Consider the following 20,354-nt stretch of genomic DNA (forward strand, 5'->3'; position numbering starts at 1 on the left):
TACGCCGTTTTAAATGCTAAATTTGCCAACTAATGTTTTTCCCATTTTAAAGCATCTGAAAGATTTTAATCTTGGAGAAAAATTGCAATCTTTAATGTGTCCTGTAATCTTTTTTATTTCTTCCTAGTAAGAATTAATGCATGAAATGCTGACAAACATTCAGCCTCAGAATGAACTAATTAAAGTAAACATGGCCCGTTCTTCTTAGTAACAACATCAAAAATGTACTCATCAGAAACCTGGTTATCAAAGGTAATGTTTTTCAAGGTGCAAAATAATTTTAGGAACATTTTCTCTTTCTTGTAAATGAATCTAGAAAAGACAGATGAAATCAACATGTTAGGATGTTCTAAACTGGAAATAAAACAAATTAGCTGTTACAAAAAGAGACAGGGAAGTAAGATCATGAGCACTCAAAAAGGTCCATCTTTCTTGGTCTAAATGTCCTTGATTTCAGCCCCTCGACTACTTACAACCTATCACTATTGTTATCTGCTACCATCAATATTTGAGATGAGACCATCCAAGGTGGAATGCCATGCAACATTTCCCAAAGTTGTCATCATTGGGAATAATGAATACATATATCTGGTTTACATATAGCAGGAGAAGCTTCAAAGCATCCTAGAGAGCTCTCTGGGGAGGAGTTGAAATCTGTGCTTCTGAATAAAAACAGCCACATTTTTCTTGCAAGTATTTCTTACCATGATGAAGCTCTTAGATTATGCTCCATCCCCTCCCTTGCAAACTTACACTCATGGGCTTTGATTTTCTGAAGAACATTCTGGGTGAATTACATGAATAAGAAGGTTAGGAACACGTGCCATCAGATAAATCAAGAAAACCTGGGGCCTGAAATCATAGGTTCTACCTGTCATTTCTGATCAAAACTTGTAACTCTTGCAAAATAGGATGTAACCAGGTAGCAACATGAAAGCTCACTGACGAGGAAAAGACCACGACATCCATTTGCAGGTGACCTTCATCCCAGGATCTGGTTCTAAAGACCTTGATGCTAACAGAAGACACAGATAATATTCTTCCTTGATCCACCCAATCGATACTGTTCCCTGACCATGGGCAGTACCACTCATTTGGTCTGTATATGTCCCAGATGAATAAAACAATGAGCCCAAAGCCCTGTGTTAGTTTATTTCATGTGTGAAATCTAATTTCACCCGGAAAAGAATTTTGTAAATTAAGTATCATGAACCTCATTTTCTTGATGACATACCTGAAGCTAAGAAAGCTCAAATAACTTACCTAGGGTCAGATAAAGTGGTGAAGCTGGTTTTTAAGCCTTGAGCTTTAGATTCCAAGTTCAGTGATTTGTTTCCTAACTAAATTACAGATAACAAATGATAATAAAGGAGCAACGAATATGTAAAAACTTGGTTAATCAGCATCCTTACTTATATACAGGACAGTCCACTTGATTATCTTTATCTGATCACTGGTTTAAATAATAATTAATAAGTACAATCATGTTGTGGATTATGATTTATAGAGCTGAGCCGGTGCCATAACATATTAATCACAGGAATATGATGGAAGAGACAGGGGATTAGTCAAAGGCTTTCTCCCCCAAGACAAAAGTCAACAACATGGAGATTATTTAATGACACCATCATATTTCTCTGTAGATGCTTATCTCAGAGACAGGGCTATTGTCACCCACCCTCTCCCCTAAGCTGGCCTTTAACAGTAGGAATTTAGAGGACCCTTATCCCCCCCCCACCCAATAAAGGTCTAGCCAGTGGTCGGCAAACTCATCAGTCAACAGAGCCAAATATCAACAGTACGACGATCGAAATTACTTTTGAGAGCCAAATTTTTTAAACTTAAACTATATAGGTAGGTACATTGTTATTAACTCAATTAGGGTACTCCTAAGGCTTAGGAAGAGCCACACTCAAGGGGTCAAAGAGCTGCATGTGGCTCGCGAGCCACAGTTTGCCAACCACGGGATCTCTTGCTGTTTCCAGGTCAATGAGAAGCACATGGGGCAGCCCATCTGAACCCCTTTCGATCCTCTAGAAGCCACATGTACAGAGCCTTTAGAAGCAAACTTCAATGTATTCACTACAACCATTTCTGGGAATTTGAATAAAATGTGCTTTTCTTAAAAGAAAACTTTGAGCCCTGTTTTATATTTATTGAAATAAATAGCTATTTAAAGAAAATCCCCTGCTGAATGTTTTCTCACAGCTTTAAGCACTGTATTACGAGGTAATGAAAAGAGCACGGAGTTTATAGGGTAAAGATGTGGATTCAAGTTCTGCCATTCCACTTACTATTGATCAGCCTTTAGCAAGTGACTGTCTGAATGTCAATAATTTCATGTATATTTTTTCACAGGGTTGCTTTAAGCGTTTATTAACACAATTTGCATTAAAGCACAATATAAGAGAGAGATTTACTATGCAATCTAAATTATCATCAATAGTTTCTAATTTAACATTTTTATAAATACAGATGTTTTTGCAAATATTTTCATCTTTTGAGATGAAATCAAGTGTTCTCAAGGTCTGAAAAAAACCAAGAGGTCTTGTTTAAAGCCACTCTCAATCCCAATCTAACGTAGAACCCCTGTTACACTCTTTTATACACTCAGTAATTCACGGCACTTACTGAAGACTCACTGAGAGAGAAAGAAAGAGAGGGAGAGAGAGAGAGAGAGAGAGAGATGGCTCAGAGGTTGGAGCATCGGCCCTCAAACATCAGGGTCACAGGTTCAATTCCCAGTCAAGGGCATGTACCTGGGCTGCAATTTGATCCCCTTCATGTGTGGGAGGCAACCAATCCATGTGTCTCTCTTAAGTAGATGTTTCTCTCTCCCCCTTCCTCACTCCCTCCCTCCCACTCTGTAGAAAATCAGTGGAGGAAAAAAATACTGTTGGGTGAGGATTGACCAAAAAAAAGAGAAAATTAAGACTATTGCCTTAAGCTTCCAAGTTCCTAGTCTGTAAGAATCCAGAGTATTACCATATTTTCTGCTAATCCCAGAGCTCTTCCACCTCATTCCTCCTTCCCCCTCTCACCCCCCATGCCACCTTGATTTAAACTCATTCATCTGGGCACAAAAAGCTGCTCTTCTATAGTTTTTTCACAGATGACCCATTGTGTCAAGCTTTTCATAAGTTTGAAGGATCCCAGAGTACCTCACAGTTTTCTTCCCATTGTTTTGGTTCTACCTCCACTAAGTCTCTTCTCCCTCCCCCTACATACTACAATCAATAGTAAAGCCACCCCCCTACCCTGGTGTCCAGTGAATGGTTCCATCAAGTTCCAGGGCCTTCAGTATCTGCACTCTACCCCTAACCAACCTCACTTCACTATTTTTTCAGATAATTATGATTCCATTCATAGAGGAATTTCTGCTGTCAACTGCTAATATAAACTTTTCCCTCCTCATTATATTTATGTGTACAATTATTTATTTATTATCTCCCCATTTGGACTCTGCGTTCTACGAGGGACCATATCTGTTTTTTTCATCACTGAATTTCTAGCCCTTATGCATAGATTCTCAATAAATATTTATTGATTGAAATTAATAAATGAGAATGAATAGGGTCTAAATGTAAGCTAGGAAAGCAGAATACAATGCAAGTAACTAGAGTTACCTTGAGTTTCAGTGAGGTGGTCTTGAGGTGCCTATGCTTCAGAAGTGGTTTTCTCCCCACTTTTCAGGCTACTTAAAGGAAGAAGGAAGGAGGAAAGATGAACGGTAGGGAAGGAGAAACAAAATTCAATGATCAACCTTTAGATTGCATTGTATTTTTAATGAAATGCCTACTATTTCCCTCAGATAATTCTTAAATGATATTTCTATTTAGTATATGTCGATAGGTAGTCAAAGAATTGTGACTTCATTAAGATACATTAGTAAAAAATAAAATACATTGGGAAAAAAAAATTTTCCAATACGTTGGAAAAAAATAAAATAATTTTGTAAAGTGCTAGAATTTCTGAAAATATATTCAGATACTTGCATTACTTTGTGTTAAGCTTGAACAAATAGGGATGCTATTTATTGGCCTGAACGTGGAAAGCAATAAAATCCCTTTTGGTCCCTGTTATGTTTCAAAGAATTTCTCAATTTCTGGTTGGAATGAAATAAAAATCTGGAGCCAGTGGTGTATGCTCTTTCTCTATAGACGATAAGGAAACCTACCAAACGGCACAATAGACTTTAATATTATGGGAAACGCATCTGCCATTTGGTCTACTTTCATTCTGATGAAATGGTTTGGGGTCAGCGCACAGTTGCAGCTCCTAAATGCAAATCACTGCGTGATCCTAGCGCCTGGAATTACATCAGCGCTTTTGATGAGAGGACAGAATCAATACAGAGGTCAAAAGTGCACCATTGGGAGGAGAGCCGCAATCAGGCACAGGGATTCCCTGAGCTTACAATTCCCCTGACGGCGCCGTGGTAGAAGCGTCCTTAATGTACGGGGGCGACCTAGGGAGCATGCAAAGGACTGGCTCCTGAGGGTTTATCTCTACCCACACTCATCTCTGCACCGACTTGATTGGATTATGTGGCGAAGTTTGCCAACAAAATGCTGACATGTAAAACCAAACTTTCAGAAAATCAATACCAAATAATTGCCCAGGCCACGCTGGAAGATAAACTGACCCTGTACATTATGTCCCTTCAGTTCTAGAGTGTGGGGAGCCTCGGAGTGGAGGGAGCTGAGCTGTTCTTATTGTGCATAATATACCTTTCTGTATCAGCAGGCAGCACAAATCATTTCCTTCCCCGTTGCTCGATACCCAGTGATTCCATCTCTTCTATATTCATTTTTTTGTACCAGACTGATGCCCTTAAATGCTATGCTGCTGTCAGTTCTGGAATATCCCTTACCTGGCAGCCAAAAGAAGTGCTTCGGAATGAATATCTTGTCCCCACAGTAAATGTCTCCTGGTGGTGATACAGTTTGATAAGTTTAAGAAATAGACCACAATATCCACCACACTGTATTTTCCATAAAATTATGCCCTACAGACTGTACTTCTCAATTTATTTTTATACTGAATGTTTAAGTGATGAGGTGAAACAGATAACCAAAGGCCCTTTTTTATTGCCATCTCTCAGTGAAATGATTTCTATACCAAACAGTATTAAAAGTCAAGATATCAAGCCAATTATAAATAGAGCATATGTGTTTGTTTATACTTCAGTGGCCAGAGCTGTTCTGTTACAGAAATTAGAGCAAAAGCCATATAATCCTTCACATTCCTAACCTTAATTTCCCCTCCCCCATCAAAAAGAAAAGATTAATCTATTGGGTCATAGCTGTGTGTCTTCTATGTTATTGGTTCCAAATGTGATTTCAAGCTTAGACGACAAAGCAATGACCTAGGAAAAAGCAGTTCAGTTGCCAAATGTATGAACTTGTAATTCCTACTCCATACACTGTCTTTTTTTATTTTTGTGTTAAGAAAAATAGGTAGCTGAAAACATTTCAATAAAAATAACAGACATGCCTATTCAAAACTCTTCGGATGCTAAATTCCTGCCAACCTTGTTCATCTCAAAGATATTATAGTCCCATTTATAGAAAAATCTACCAGATAATATAATTTGGAGATGCAGGCATAGGCAGAGAGGAAAGCCAGGAACAAAAAGAAACTATGTCAAGGTATTTTCGCATGAAATGGGCTTGAACCAGAATTTAAAAAAAAAAAAATAGAGGAGAGAGTTTAAAATAACTGACACTGGAATGCATATTCATCTCCTTAGAAATATATTAATTTTACGTGATTGTTTCTTTGCACTTTGTGACAGAAAGAAAGAGCCTGTTAACATTAGTCCAGCTTCATCTTTAATCACATTAATTCAGTAACATGTTGTAATTGGAAGACAAAAGACTAGTGCTTTATTTACATACATATAAACGATAAATGAGCAATTCCTGATTTGAACCAAATCAATACACACTGCATTGTCATGTTGACCTCACTAGTATTGAGGTCAAGAAATGTGCGAATCCTGAGAATAATATTCCATCAAAACCAGAGGCAAATCTCCAAGTCTCCAGGGACGTTTCCATCACTCCTTTACCCACCATTCTGAGGCGAGCTGATGAATATGTGACAGTGAGAGATAGATGGAATGGAAGGGAGAAAAAAAGACCTGCCTTAGGGATCGACTGGCTGATATCTAGCATATATTGTTGGCAGCCGCTGGGAAGGGTTAGTTAGCATGCTCTTACTCACCAAGGAAGTGAACTGCAGAAGGGAGTGCTCACATGGATGTTTCAGCTTAGCATCCTGACTTGAAGACCAAAAATGTAATTTATTAACAATTTCAAATCTGGAACAATCATGCAATATTTACAGCAACTAACTAGGATTTTCTGTTTTGCCACCAAATTGTGCTTTTTTGCCAGGATACTGCAGACTTGTGAAGATTATGTTTTTGTTTTTATTAACAAGTCATGATGAACTCAATTATGTAAAATTATCTAGACTTGCCCTAAGACATTGGACTAGCCTAAGGTTATGGGGGGGAGAGAGGGGGCAGAGGGAACTGCAGCTTATTGGGAAAAAAAGGCAAGATTATTCTTATGTAACCAAGTCAAGATTATTCCTATACAGCAACTCATAAATTACTATCAAAACTATGCTATCCCTAATATCCAAATGTCAGAATAAAATGAAATCAACAAATACTTATTGACCATCTACAAATTCAGACTATTCATTAGAACAGAGTTTAAGGATCATTTACTCTTTGAAGGTGATTTATCATCTCATGGCAGATTAACAAAATGAGAAGACTGATTTAAAAAAACATGGAAAACACCAAAAAGATAATGTAAAAGACAAGACTATTTGGCTATCTTATCCCTTATGCAACTTGAAAAGGAGTTCACTTTTGAAAGCTAATTAATTTATCCAACTTAAAAAAAAATAGCCACTCTTTCTAACTACATGCAAACTAAGAATTAAGATTGATTTTTCTTAAAGATGGGATGTGAAACAGTGTTATAGAAAAATATTTTAGATTAAAAATGTTTTAAGATAAATTTTTGAAAACACTATATGTTTCTTCCTAAAATAAATATGTACATCTTTTACATCCTAAATATATAGTTAAAATATTAAGGAATCATTATAATACTAGGGGCCCAGTGCACAAATTCGTGCACCTTGAAAGGAACTGTGGGCTACAAGGTTGCAGTGGGCACAGGGGTGGGTCTCAGCCCATCCTCCACACCCCCACTCAGCCCCTTCTGCCACCACTGCTGCTCCCACCCAGTGATGGTGCTGAGTGATTGGGGCTGGTACCAGCAGCGGGTGCGAGCAGGACAAGCGCTACCAGCAGGTGGAAGCAGTGGCTCTGGTGCCGCCAGTGGTTGCAAGCAGGGCCCTTGCTGACAGCGGGCGCATGAAGTGGCTGCCGGCCACGATCGCCCCTCAGGAGCAGGGAGAGGAGGAGAAGCCCTGAGGGGCAATCGGGGCCAGCAGCCACCGCTCACACCCACTGATGGCACTGAGCATTTGGGGCTGGTGCCAGGAGCCAGCTGCAGGTGTGAGCACTGGGCAGGACCATGGCTCATGGGAGCAAAGACTTTTCAGTAACCACCAGATGTTCACCCTGATGACAGTGACCAGCACCCCATCTTGGTCTGGCTCTCCTGCTCACCTGCTCCACCATCCTGCCACAGCCAACACCTGCCATGTTCTGCACACGCCCCCTGGTGATCATCGCACATCACAGCAACCGGCTGTTTGGTTGTTCTGCTGTTCGGTCTATTTGCATATTAGGGTTTTATATAGTGCAATTAGTTGCAATAATTAAACTATGGGTGCTTTTATTTTTGAGTACACATTACAGTTTCAGGAAGCAATAATATGTCTGGAATTTGCTTTCAAATCATCCAGACGGGGGGAGAAGCGAGGGATTCTATCTATGAATTAAGATTAACCATGAGTTGATAACTGCTAAAAGTGGTTGATAGACCCATGGAGGAGCTTTATTATACCCTTCTTACTTTTGTATATGCTTGAAATTTTGTATAATATGTATATGTATATAAATAAATATATTTACACGTATATTCTAAATATATATAAATTATAAATAGATATGTACCTGTATACATAGGTAAGTTTGCATGTCCATATACTTATCTATGTGTATAAGTTTAAATGTATTAACATGTATTCATATTAGTAAGACCATGAAGAAAGTTTATCTCCACCCAACATTGAATACTGGTTCTCCAGCTTTTTTTTAATGTAAATCTTAATATCTGCCATTCTCACTGAAATGTTCATGAGTTAATTCACTCTACATTCACTGTATGTCAGGCCTGTGCTGGATTCTGAAGATACAACCATCATTGACAAGGTTTCTGCCTTCATGAAGCTTATGTTCTGGAGAAGAAGATAGGCATTTTTCAAGCACACAAATAATAAGCAAGAGAACTACAGACTGTGATCAATGTTCTGAGGAAAATAAACAGATAGAGAGAAATTTGAGAAAGCCACTTAAAGGAAGGTGACTGAAGAATTCCTCTTTAATGAAGGTGACATTGAGGCCAAATTCTAAAAGAGGAGAATGGGTCAACTACTTAGATGTTGGAAAACATTTAAGACAGAGGGATCAACTTAAGCAATGATATTAAGATGGGAATAAGCATGATATGTTCAAAGAACCAAAGAAGGTCAATTTAGTTGTAACATAGGACTGACCACATATGTGGGGCATGAAAAAAATATAGGCTTTTTCTTTATGTCACATATGTATCTTTATATAATGCATAACTTTTCTATAAATAGATAAATATTACTTCCTAAAACAAAACAAATATGTATATATTTTACATCCTAAATACTATATTATGCTAGAGGCCCAGTGCATGAAATATGCACTGGGCCTGCCCCCTGGACGAACTCCCGGAAGAACTCCGGGTGAAGGGGACAATTTGTATACTGCGCTTTTATTATATAGAATAACTTTAAATTTAAAATGCACTTGTATTATGACAAAGGCAATACAAATTCACTGAGGGAAAATTAGAAAACAAGCCAAAAAAAGAAAATTGAAATGAAAGACCTAAAATCTCCTCAGCCAGAGACAGAGCCACAATTACCATATTATTCTTTCAATTCTTTCTTTCCAGACTTTTGGATAAATAATGCAAATAATAATAATAATATGTATACAAATTTTAATCTAAATTATTTCACTTAACAATACAATATGAATAGCTTTCCATCTCAACTATTCATTATACATTGCATTGTGTGGATAATTTATTTAGTCCATTCTTCAACAACATTTGGCATGTAGATTATTTCAGTGTGCGTTTTTTCACCATTATCCATAATATGAGATGAACACTTATAGAAAGATCTATGTAAATCTTTCATGATACAATTCTTACGATAGAATGCCCTAGCCAAATATCATGCACACTGTTCAAGGCAAGGTGCTTACTTTTGCTAGAAAAATATGCTTCAAAAAGAAGGTAATTGTCTCCACATTCCTGGAAACTCCTTCCTGTTCTAATCCAATTCTTGATCTTCAAGCTTCTGTCTGCTGACTTAAATCTTCACATAGTACTAATTCCTCCAGGATGGCATTGAGGTACAAACTCACACAGATGGACCTTGATTAAGATGTATTGCATTTATCCTTTATATAAAGAGAAAAAAAAGTGGGTGGAGAAGAAGGTGTTTGTTTTCTCTCTTTTACTTGGGGGCCATAGTTAACTTATGGGATAAATCCTAAATTAACTTAGAGTCCAACAGTTAGAATTGGAAGAAAACTTAAGAGTCTCCTTATTTTTATCCTTCTCGATTCCATGGAACTTATCAATGTGCCAGTTAAACATGGTGCTGTGAAATGAACATGACTTCATTTCCTAGGATCTGAATTTTTTATTTGGATTAATGCTGTGCACAATAAAAATATTTTTCTTCACCATGTCCTCAAATTGTGAAAATTTTATCTGTTTTTGTTTGTTTTAATGGTTGGCCTTCAGTTTTCTCCTAATAATTGCATTTTCTCAAGTTTCCTAGCCCTGGGTCTTTTCCATAGTGAGCACAAGATGATAGGCTTTCAGTTCAATTATACTACCGTCACCAGGAATGCTCATAATTCTAAATACTGCTGTATGATCTTAGTGAAATCCTATTCAACCTCAATGGTCCAGCTCACCGTGAAAGATATGTCAGTCATTGATTCCTCATACTGTCAAGGAGCTCATTTGTCAGTTTGGCCATCTTAATATGCCTGCTTCTTTCTCAGGATAACAGCATCCTGGGTGAGCCTCTTCCTCCCCCTCCTTCCAGTCCATGGGGTTCTGCTAGGACCCATCCCATTCCTTCAGCAGTTCGTGACACAGGCCCAAGTAATCAGTGTGTTCCATTCCCAGGGCCCGGTGCTTGATTCAGGAAGGGGCACAAGATCTAAATCTGGCCAACATGAATCATTTCAGGAACTTTTATTGGAACTGATGGGAAAGATACATGTTTTCCAATGGGATTGCTAAATTGAGGATGACAACATCCTCAAGCTGCTTGGATGATGAAGAATGCCAGCTGGACAAAGAAGCTAAGACAAAGGAAAACAAACTGAGGCAGAGAGAGACAGATACCAGAAACTGACTTGCTTAGCAGCCCTGACACTGGAACGTTTACCTACTATCACTGTTAATGTTATTTGTTAACAGGTGCATTTTATACACTGCGCTGTGAGTTCCTCAAGAGAATTACCAATTGTTCATTAGGATTTTAAATTTGGTTTTCTTTTCACACTTTTAGCCGTGGTCGGCAAACTGCAGCTCGCGAGCCACATGGGGCTCTTTGGCCCCTTGAGTGTGGCTCTTCCTTAGCCTAGGAGTACCCTAATTAAGTTAATAACAATGTACCTACCTATATAGTTTAAGTTTAAAAAATTTGGCTCTCAAAAGAAATTTCAATCTTTGTACTGTTGGTATTTGGCTCTGTTGACTAATGAGTTTGCCGACCACCGAACTAGGGTTCCTTGTATAAATGACAACATACACACACAATATGATTTGATGACTGTTTTTTCAATTCACCCAAGGATGGTGTGATATTTAATTTTATATCTCAACTAGACTGGATCATGGGGTGCCCAGATATTTGGCTAAACATTATTTCTGGGTGTTTCTGGGAGAATGTTTTGGAAAGAAATTAGCACTTGAATCAGTAGATGCAATAAGCAGTTTTCCCTCCTCGGTGCTGGTGGGCATCAGCCAATCAGTTGGGGCGCAAATAGAACAAAAGGCAGAAGAAAGAATCCATGTCTTCCTGCCTGATTGCTTAATTGGCACACCGATCTTCTCCTGCTTGACACTCTTGGTTCTCAGGCCTTTGGACTCAAACTGAGCTATACCACTGGCTTTCCTGGGTCTCCAGCATGTAGATAGCAAGTCATGGGACTTCTCAGCATCCATCATAATGTGAGCCAATTCCTTATGATAAATTTCTTCCTGTACATGCATACTGTTGGTCTGTTTCTCTGGAGAAACTGACTAATACAGGTTTTCTATAACCAATGCCATGCTAGATGCAGAGAAATGAAATTAATTCATTACACACAATGGATGCCTGAGGGCATTCAGGATTAATTTTCTTACAGATCCTTCCCCCTTGAACAGGTCTTAATTTTTTTACTGTGATTTCTAATGATTTCTATATTTTCATACATAATAAAATTTCCATTTCTCCCTATATCACAGCCTCTTGTTCCTATACTCCAGACCCTAGTAAATATATCCAATTGACCTTTCAATCACTCTGTGCAGATGTGAAGTTATCATATGTTCCCAGAAAGTGCTCCTCTCCCTGAATTTCCCCTTCAGTCCATGTCACCAGAAAAAGGCAGTCATTGTTTACTACCTCCCCATCCCATAAACCTCATCAGTACTCATTCCTATAGACTCTAACTCCCCAAATGTTTCTTAAAACTACACTCCCAATTCAATCTCTATAGCTATTGCCTGAATCCGGCTCATTATTTCATATCCAAACTATTTCCAAAATGTCCCAAATGTTTTCCCTGCTGCCAGATTCTATTCTTTCACACCCATGCTTCATAGCCCTACCAAGACTTTCTTTGTAAAATATAACTCTTAATATGTGTTTCTTGTCTCCCCTATTCTGTCAAAGCCAGAGTTAGGATTCAAACCAGGTTTGCCTGTTCCAAAGCCTATCTCTCTGACTACACCATACTATGCTTCCTGAATTCATCCTCAACCAGAGTTTTCAAACACCTTTCTTTTTTCAGCTATGCAATTCTTGGTTTAAAAATAAATCATGGGGCCCTAGCATGTTTGGCTCAGTGAATAGAGCATCGGCCTGTGGACTGAAGGGTCCTGGGTTTGATTCTGGTCAAGGGCACGTGCCTGGGTTGCAGGCTCGATCCCCAGGAGGGGGCATGCAGAAGGCAACCAATCAATGATTCGCTCTCATCATTGATGTTTCTATCTCTCTTTCCATCTCCCTTCCTCTCTGAAATCAATAAAAATAATATATTTTAATTAATTAATTAAATAATGGGAAAAGTAAAAAGCAGAAAACACCAAATGAAGTCATTCTGGTTAAAACAGGGAAAATACCTGGGAACCATGCCTGACAGCCTCTTCAGGGCACCCTCACATCACCACACAATTTTTGTAAATTATGGACCCATTTTACAGATGAACAAACTAGGCCTGTCAAGGTTCAATGCCCTGCCCTCTCACCATCTCTCCCGCCTGTGATTCAGCTCTCTTCCCTTTCTGCCTCACTGAAAGATGACATATAAAATATCGTTTTGAAGAACTCATATCATATGTTCAAGAATAGGGTGAACTGATGACTTTTAAATTGAAACTGCTGACAACTTTTTAATAAAGCATATAATTATTTGGCGATGTCAAATAGTCATCCTTTTGATTCATCAGTTTTAGAAGTTTGGTTGGAATTTATAAAATCTTCTCATGGCCTAGATTTCATTATCACTTGGTCTACCTAGAGTTTGTGCTACATTATACCCCTCTGTGACCGTCTGCTTATTCGTGGTGACTCTATTTGGCCTCTGTCTATATCACTTCTTATGGATAAGTATCCTGAAAAAAACAGAATTTGTTGATGGCCTTTACCTCTAAATCTCCTTTGGATAATTATGATTTTTATTGAAGTATAATTGACATATGACATTAGGTTAGTTCTAAGTGTATAACACGAAGATTCATTATTTATATATACTGTGATATGGTCACCACAATAAGCCTATAATTGTTATTATTTTCGTGGTTTTTTAGATCTTTTTCTAAATTCAACTAATTTTTTTCTTTAATTTTTATTGAAGTTATTGGGATGATATTGATTAATAAAGCTATATAGGCTCCAGGTGTACAATTCTAGAATATTGTAGTGTGTGTTCACTACACCAAATCAAGTTCCACCAATATTTATCCCCCCATTCCCTCTATTAATCCGCATATTGTTATCTGTTTCTAGGAGGGGGTTTTTTTCTTTGCTTAACCCCTTTACCTTTCCACCAGCCTCCCAATCCCCCTTCCCTCTGATATCTGTCAGTTTATTCTCTGTATCTATGACTCTGTTTCTATTTTGTTTGTTAGTTTATTTTGCTCATTAGATTCCACATATAATTGAAATCATATGGTACTTGTCTTTCTCTGACTGGCTTATTTTGCTTAGCATAATACTCTCCAGGTCTTGAAATGGACTGTGTGTGTGGAGCAAGATAGCTAGATCCCCTACCTTTTCTCCTCCACTTCAGAAATTCAGTTTTTATGCAGAGCTTTTCTGTGTTTAAAATGATCGCTGTTCAGCAAAGAGTGATGACATAGTTTGAGATGTATAACATAAATGCCAGACAGTCGTGGTTTGTGTGGAGGACTGAAGAAAAAAAAGACAAGCTCTCAGGAACACAGGACCCAGGGACAAAAAGAAGGACATGAGGCCTGTAGAACATGAAGAGAAACAATCGACTACTTAGGAGGCAGGGATGGTGTCAAGGGACCTCCAATCCAGGGAGAGAGAGCAAGTGAGAAAGGATCCAGAGTGTGGGGCTGGATTAGGTTAAAGCTGTGAGAGAAAGACCTTGGCCAGGAGGAGGTGACTGACACCTGTCTCTGATATGTAGCATGGGTGCATCACCAGCATAGGTTTGGGCCAGTGTAAATGGCTACACACCTGTCTCCTCATCTTCCTTATTCCTGTGGGTTTGTCCCGCTGATGCCATGGGCTGGGGCAGATAGGACCACTCAGTCACACTTGGCTTCAACTGCAAAGTCATAAATTCTTAGGTAAAATAATCATTTCACTTAGACATGTCACCACATGTCTAGGTGTGACTCCAAAGCCGCCTTTCATTAAAATGATGTTTTGTTCCAATCTTGGGTTCTGAAGAAATTTTGCAATTATTGTTTTCTCACAAAAAGAATAATTGGGCAAATATTTTTCCGTTCCTACTCAAAAAAATAGTTACATATAACAGTATTTTCTTCTAAAATATTTATATTCTTTTTTTACAGTGAAGTAAAAGATAATTGTTATACAGTTTCCCCATTACCGACACTAGCCATGATACCCCTGGAGTTAAACATATAGGAGATGTTGCCAAAAACAATTCAAACAGGTTCTTTTGTTCTGTGTCTTTGGTGTCAGTAGGTACGAAGCCACAATCCCTGAGAAATAGCCAGTCATTACACCTATTCCAAACCTCAAGAGGACTGGAGAATTAATATGAGATAGGGATTTGTGATTATCCTTGATAATACATTGTCCCATATTTCCTATACAATGCTCTCAGACCCAGAATTCAACTAAAACCCATTGAAGGAATGACAACATTTCAGTGTTTGCACAGCCCAAGAGATCAATATATACCAGATGGATCAATTGGTTGTTGGAGTGTTGGCCCATCCTTTGTAATAAAAAGCTAATATGCAAATCGACCGAACAGCAGAATGACTGGTCGCTATGACGCACACTGACCACCAGGGGGCAGACGTTCAAAGCAGGAGCTGCCCCCTGGTGCTCAGTGTGCTCCCACAGGGAGAGCCCCGCTCAGCCAAAAGCCAGGCTTACGGCTGGCGAGTGCAGTGGCGGGGGTGGGAGCCTCTCCTGCCTCCGCAGCAGTTGGACATCCCTCGAGGGCTCCCAGACTATGAGAGGGTGCAGGCCAGTCTGTGGGACCCCATCCCTGAGTGCATGAATTTCGTGCACCGGGCCTCTAGTACATCATAAAGGTTGCAGGTTCAATTGCCTGTCAGGGCACATACCTAGATTGCAGGTTTGATCCTGACTGTGGCATTAGAAGTAACCAATTGATGCCCCCCCTTTGCTCTCCCCCTCCCCTTTCTTCAATAAACATATCCTTGGGCGAGTATTTAAAAAAATGTTTTAATTAATTTGCCTTTTTTTAAGTCCTACCAAAATCAAATAAGAGAAAAATCCAAGCTATAATTTAATCCAAGAGGAAATCTTCAACTTTTTAAACCAACAAAAAGAGCATTTCAGAAAGAGGCTTCATACTAATTATATTTTGCTGACATATGCCAATTATATTCAGCAATATTGTTCTCCCAGCCTGTTGGGTCACGTAACAGCCTGAGAGAACAATGATGCTGAATTTACAATTGCAGTGAAAGCTTTCAAGAATATCTTACTCAATTAAATGCTGACAAATTTACCTGTAAGTCATAAAAATTTTATGAAATTTAAATAGTTTCCTAAAGTGCATGTACTTCACACAGTTACCACAATAGCTAAGATATGGAGTCCATTTTTATATATTTATGTCCCTTTCTGATATTTAAGTGACTTAGTAATTATGTATTTTTTAGCCATATCATCACTTAATGTATGCATTAAGTTGTCTCTGCCATTTGAAATTAATATAGAAAATGTAACTCAACAATTCAATGGCCTTCTAATGATGTCCAGTTGTGTTATGATCACGGACAAATGATTTAACCTTCAGAGGATGAGTTGTGGTATATGCTGAAGCAAAGATTAACCACAAATACCAAAATTAAGTGAAGAAATAAATGTTTTCAAGCATCCATGACTCATAGAAATATAATTATTTTATTGAAATAGCAGAATTGAACAATACCATATGCATTGAAGTTTCGTTAGGAATGCAGTGCTTAAATTTATAAAACAATTTCTTTTTATTAAATTTTAGAGAGATAAGGGAATGTTTCCATAGCCATTGTATAGATAGAAAAGGAGAGGTACCAAGCTAGGATTGCATGACGGATTTGTCACATAGAAAGTCTCACACAGCCTGAAATGGCTAAGAACTTCTTTGGACTCCATTGATCTCTTCCCTTCAGTAGGGAGTTCAAAGTTTATTCAAACTTTGAGAACACACAGTGACAAAAATCTAAAGGAATTTAAGATCAGAATCTTATATACCTACTAGAGGCCCATTGTATATATTCATGCACCAGTGGGGTCTCTTGGTCTGGCCTGTCCCTCTCACAATCTGGAACCCCTTGGGGGATGTCAGACTTCTAGTTTCAGCCCAGTCCCCACAGGCCAGGCCAAGGGACCCACTGGTGCACAAATCCATGCACTGGGCCTCTAGTTTATACATATAAGATCTTTGGTTAATCTCTTCCCACCCTCCCCCTCCCCACTGCCCTCTGAGATTCATCAGTCTGTTCCATGTTTCCATGCCTATTGATTGAGTGTCTACCCCCTGGTGGTCAGTATACGTCATAGCTACAGGTGGAATGGTCTTACGGTAACTTAAGTTTTTATAGAGATATCTTATTCCTTTGATTGATTGATTTAATAATCTTTGTAAGTAGTTATATACATATCTTATATTATAAAAGCCTAATATGCTAAGTGTCTGGTCGTCCAATAAGCCATTCAACCAATCAAAGCATAATATGCTAATGATATGCTAAGGCCGCTCAACCACTCACTATGATGTGCACTGACCCATCAGGGGGCAGATAGTCAACCAGTTGACCAGTCTCTATGACATGCACTGACCACCAGGGGGTAGATGCTCCGACCGGTAGGTTAGCTTGCTGCTGGGATCCGGCTGATCGGGACAGGCAAGACACGCCCTGGAACCCTCCCATAGTCCCTCCCTGGCCAACCTCTGGCGTCCTTCCCCAGCCATGATCATGCACCAGTGGGGTCCCTTGGCCTGGCCTGCGCCCTCTATCCAGGACCTCTTGGGGGATGTCAGAGAGCCAGTTTCAGCCCAATCCTGCAAGCCAGGCTGAGGGACCCCACTGGTGCACTAATTCGTGCACCAGGCCTCTAGTACATATACAAATGACAAACTCCTTGAGAACAAGATCATACCGTAGTAAGTCCTCGCTTAACATTGTCAATTGGAAACTGCAGCTTTAATCGAAATGACATATAAGGAAACCAGTTTTCCCATAGACTAAGTGACAAGAGTTAACAGGAGTTTCCATAACATATTTCCGGCCACAAAAACATCACCAACCTCTAAATAAAGACCCAGAACACTGCGAATATCAAACATTAATATAAATGGGAGCTATACATACATTTAAGAAGGATGAATAAAAATAAGTAAGAATTATTTTCCAACCCACTTATTCTATTGAAGAACCAATCATACCCACCCATACTCACTCAGACCCGGACAGTGTAGACCAGTGGTTCTCAACCTTGGCTGCACATTAGAATCACCTGGGAATCTTTTTAAAATCCTGATTTCTGGGCCTCATTCTCCAGAAATTCTGTTTCTTTGTTACTAATGTTGTGGCCCCACCCCATAACAAAGAAACAGAATTTCCAGAGGATGGGGCCCAGAAATCAGGATTTTAAAAAGATTCCCAGGTGATTCTAATGTGCAGCCAAGGTTGAGAACCACTGGTGTAGACCATCAATTCACTTCACAAGCACATCTTTAGGATGTGGGCGGAAACCAGAGGACCCAGAGAAAACTCACAGAAACATGAGGAGAATGTGCACGCTCCACACACACGGTGGTCCTGGCCCAGAAACAATTCTTTTTCCTCCTCAGGGTTATAATGAAACCATGTTGAACGAAACAACCTTATCCAAGGACCTGCTGTATTTAGCTTACTTAAATGACAGACAGCAAAATGTCATCATCTCTAATTGAAGCACACTTTACTAATTCCATGTGAAAATGATTATGGCAAACTTCTGGTACTTAGCATAAAAACCATGTGGAATAAGACAGATTCTTACCTTCCTTAAATGTTTACCTTTTAATTATTTTTCTTTTAACATTATCAAAATTAACCACCTTTCAAATAAGTTTTATGGATTATAAAATATGTTTCAAACAGAATTTTTAGAGCACTGTGATATATAGAGTCTTCAGAATAGCCGGGATTCCTTGCTAAAGCACTCCTGGGCTACACCAGGAGGAACTGAATAATTTAACAGGAAGTTTGGGGAAATCCGAGCTAGTGATGTTGTTTCCTTCTATATATTCCTGTCATATAAGCCTTTGTAAATGTCCCTTGATACTTTTTATTTTTAAAAATATGTCATGATCAACTGAGATTTCCTGTGTATAAACCATTTCTCAAAACACAGATTCTGGCTCCTGGTTCAGAAGTCAATTAGAACGTTCATGTGGGTTGTAGGTACCTTACACTCATTTCCATGATCTCTTTGCACTCTGGTGGATACAAATAGATTCTGGAGTCTTTGCTTGATTTTTGCATCTTGACCTTGACCACTGAGGTGTTAGAAAAGCACTTCTTCCTTGTGCAAAGCAGCCATTGTTCTAACAGTTCTTGTTGGCTTGAGAACACTTAAGGTCATGAGATATGGCCCCTTCTCTGGCCCAATATCTTTTGCTTTTTCTCTTGAAATTACCTTGTGCTGACTCCCATATTTGCACTATCATTTCTTCTATTTCGCTCTCATCTCTTTCCTCTTCCCCTTACTTGCACATACACACAAGTGCATGCACACGCACAGAGAGGAAAATCTATATGTGTCAGACATTCAGCAAGGGAAAGACAGAGGCACTGAGTTAATTACCCATCATTTACTGCTGCTGAGAAGAGCAGATGGCAGCAGACGATATGTAAATGGCAAGGGGCAGTGAATTATTCGATTTTTTTAGATTAATCGTCGATGACAAAGGAAGTGATTACAGGCTGTGACATTTATACAAATGTATACAGTACATCACACTAAAAAATAGAGCTTAATATTATTATGAGGATGTCAGGCATATGAATACTATTGTCACAATACAAAGCAACAAATTTTACAATAACCCAAGAATATGCTCTCCCTTTACCTTAAAATTTGATAGACCCCTGAAAAATAAGATGAACTCAAGTCTACATAGCATGAAGTAGTACCCCAAACCTAAGCAAATGAAATAAGGTACAAAGTATAGAGAATGCACCACGCAGTAAAGTAGTGTTCATTGGAACATGAAACAAAACCATATTGTTTGCTCACAACAGATCTGGTGTCATATCAGCGAGTAGAATGGAAAACAGAAAAGGTGCTAATAAAATACAGGCTCAAAATAGAAACTAAAATTAAAGGTGATGTTTGGCTGTGAGGCCCATTTAGGTGGTGTGGAGGAAGAGCATATTAAAAGGGAAAAGAAAAAGGATTGTGCCTATTACATCAAAATTCTATCCTACCCGACACACACACACAGAAAATCTCCCAATAATTGTCAAGGTCAGAATGAAGACATTTGTGGCCAAGTTTATCTTTTTAAGTGATACACACATATATACATATAAACATGAGCCCAAGAGCACAGACAATAGGTCACAAAACACAACACACACACACACACACACACACACACACACTGCCTCCTCTTTGTAGGAAGGAAGCACAGTAGTCTGTATTTTCTGTTGCTTCAATAATTAATTGGCACATGAACAAATCAGATGCTGTCCTTTGCAAATCAGAGAAGCTGCCCCATCATCAAAATGTTTTTAAGCCCCCTATTATTAAATCAATATGGTATTAATATTATTGCAAAGGGAGGAAGCCATTGGGCCACATATTTGTTCCCTGAAAGCATTCTAGCCACTGTGGTTCTGAGCCTCTAGAGGAGAGTTTAGCTCCAAATATCAGCATAGAGAAGGGGGGGCAGGTTTAGGTCCCATTTATTTGTTTTTTTTTCAGAAATACTTTCAAAACATGCAAAGCAAAACATCACCAAAATTACTGCTGAGTACATCACCATTATGCATTCTTTGTTGACAATAGGGCCACTCGTGCCTGTGAGTGTGTGTGTGTGTGTGTGTGTGTGTGTGTGTGTGTGTGTGTGTGTGAAAGAGAGAAAGAGAGAGAGAGAGAGAGAGAGAGAGAGAGAGAGAGAGAGAGAG

This window comes from Myotis davidii, unplaced genomic scaffold (assembly GCF_000327345.1).
Source record: "Myotis davidii unplaced genomic scaffold, ASM32734v1 scaffold1, whole genome shotgun sequence".
NCBI classification, from domain to species: Eukaryota; Metazoa; Chordata; class Mammalia; order Chiroptera; family Vespertilionidae; genus Myotis; species Myotis davidii.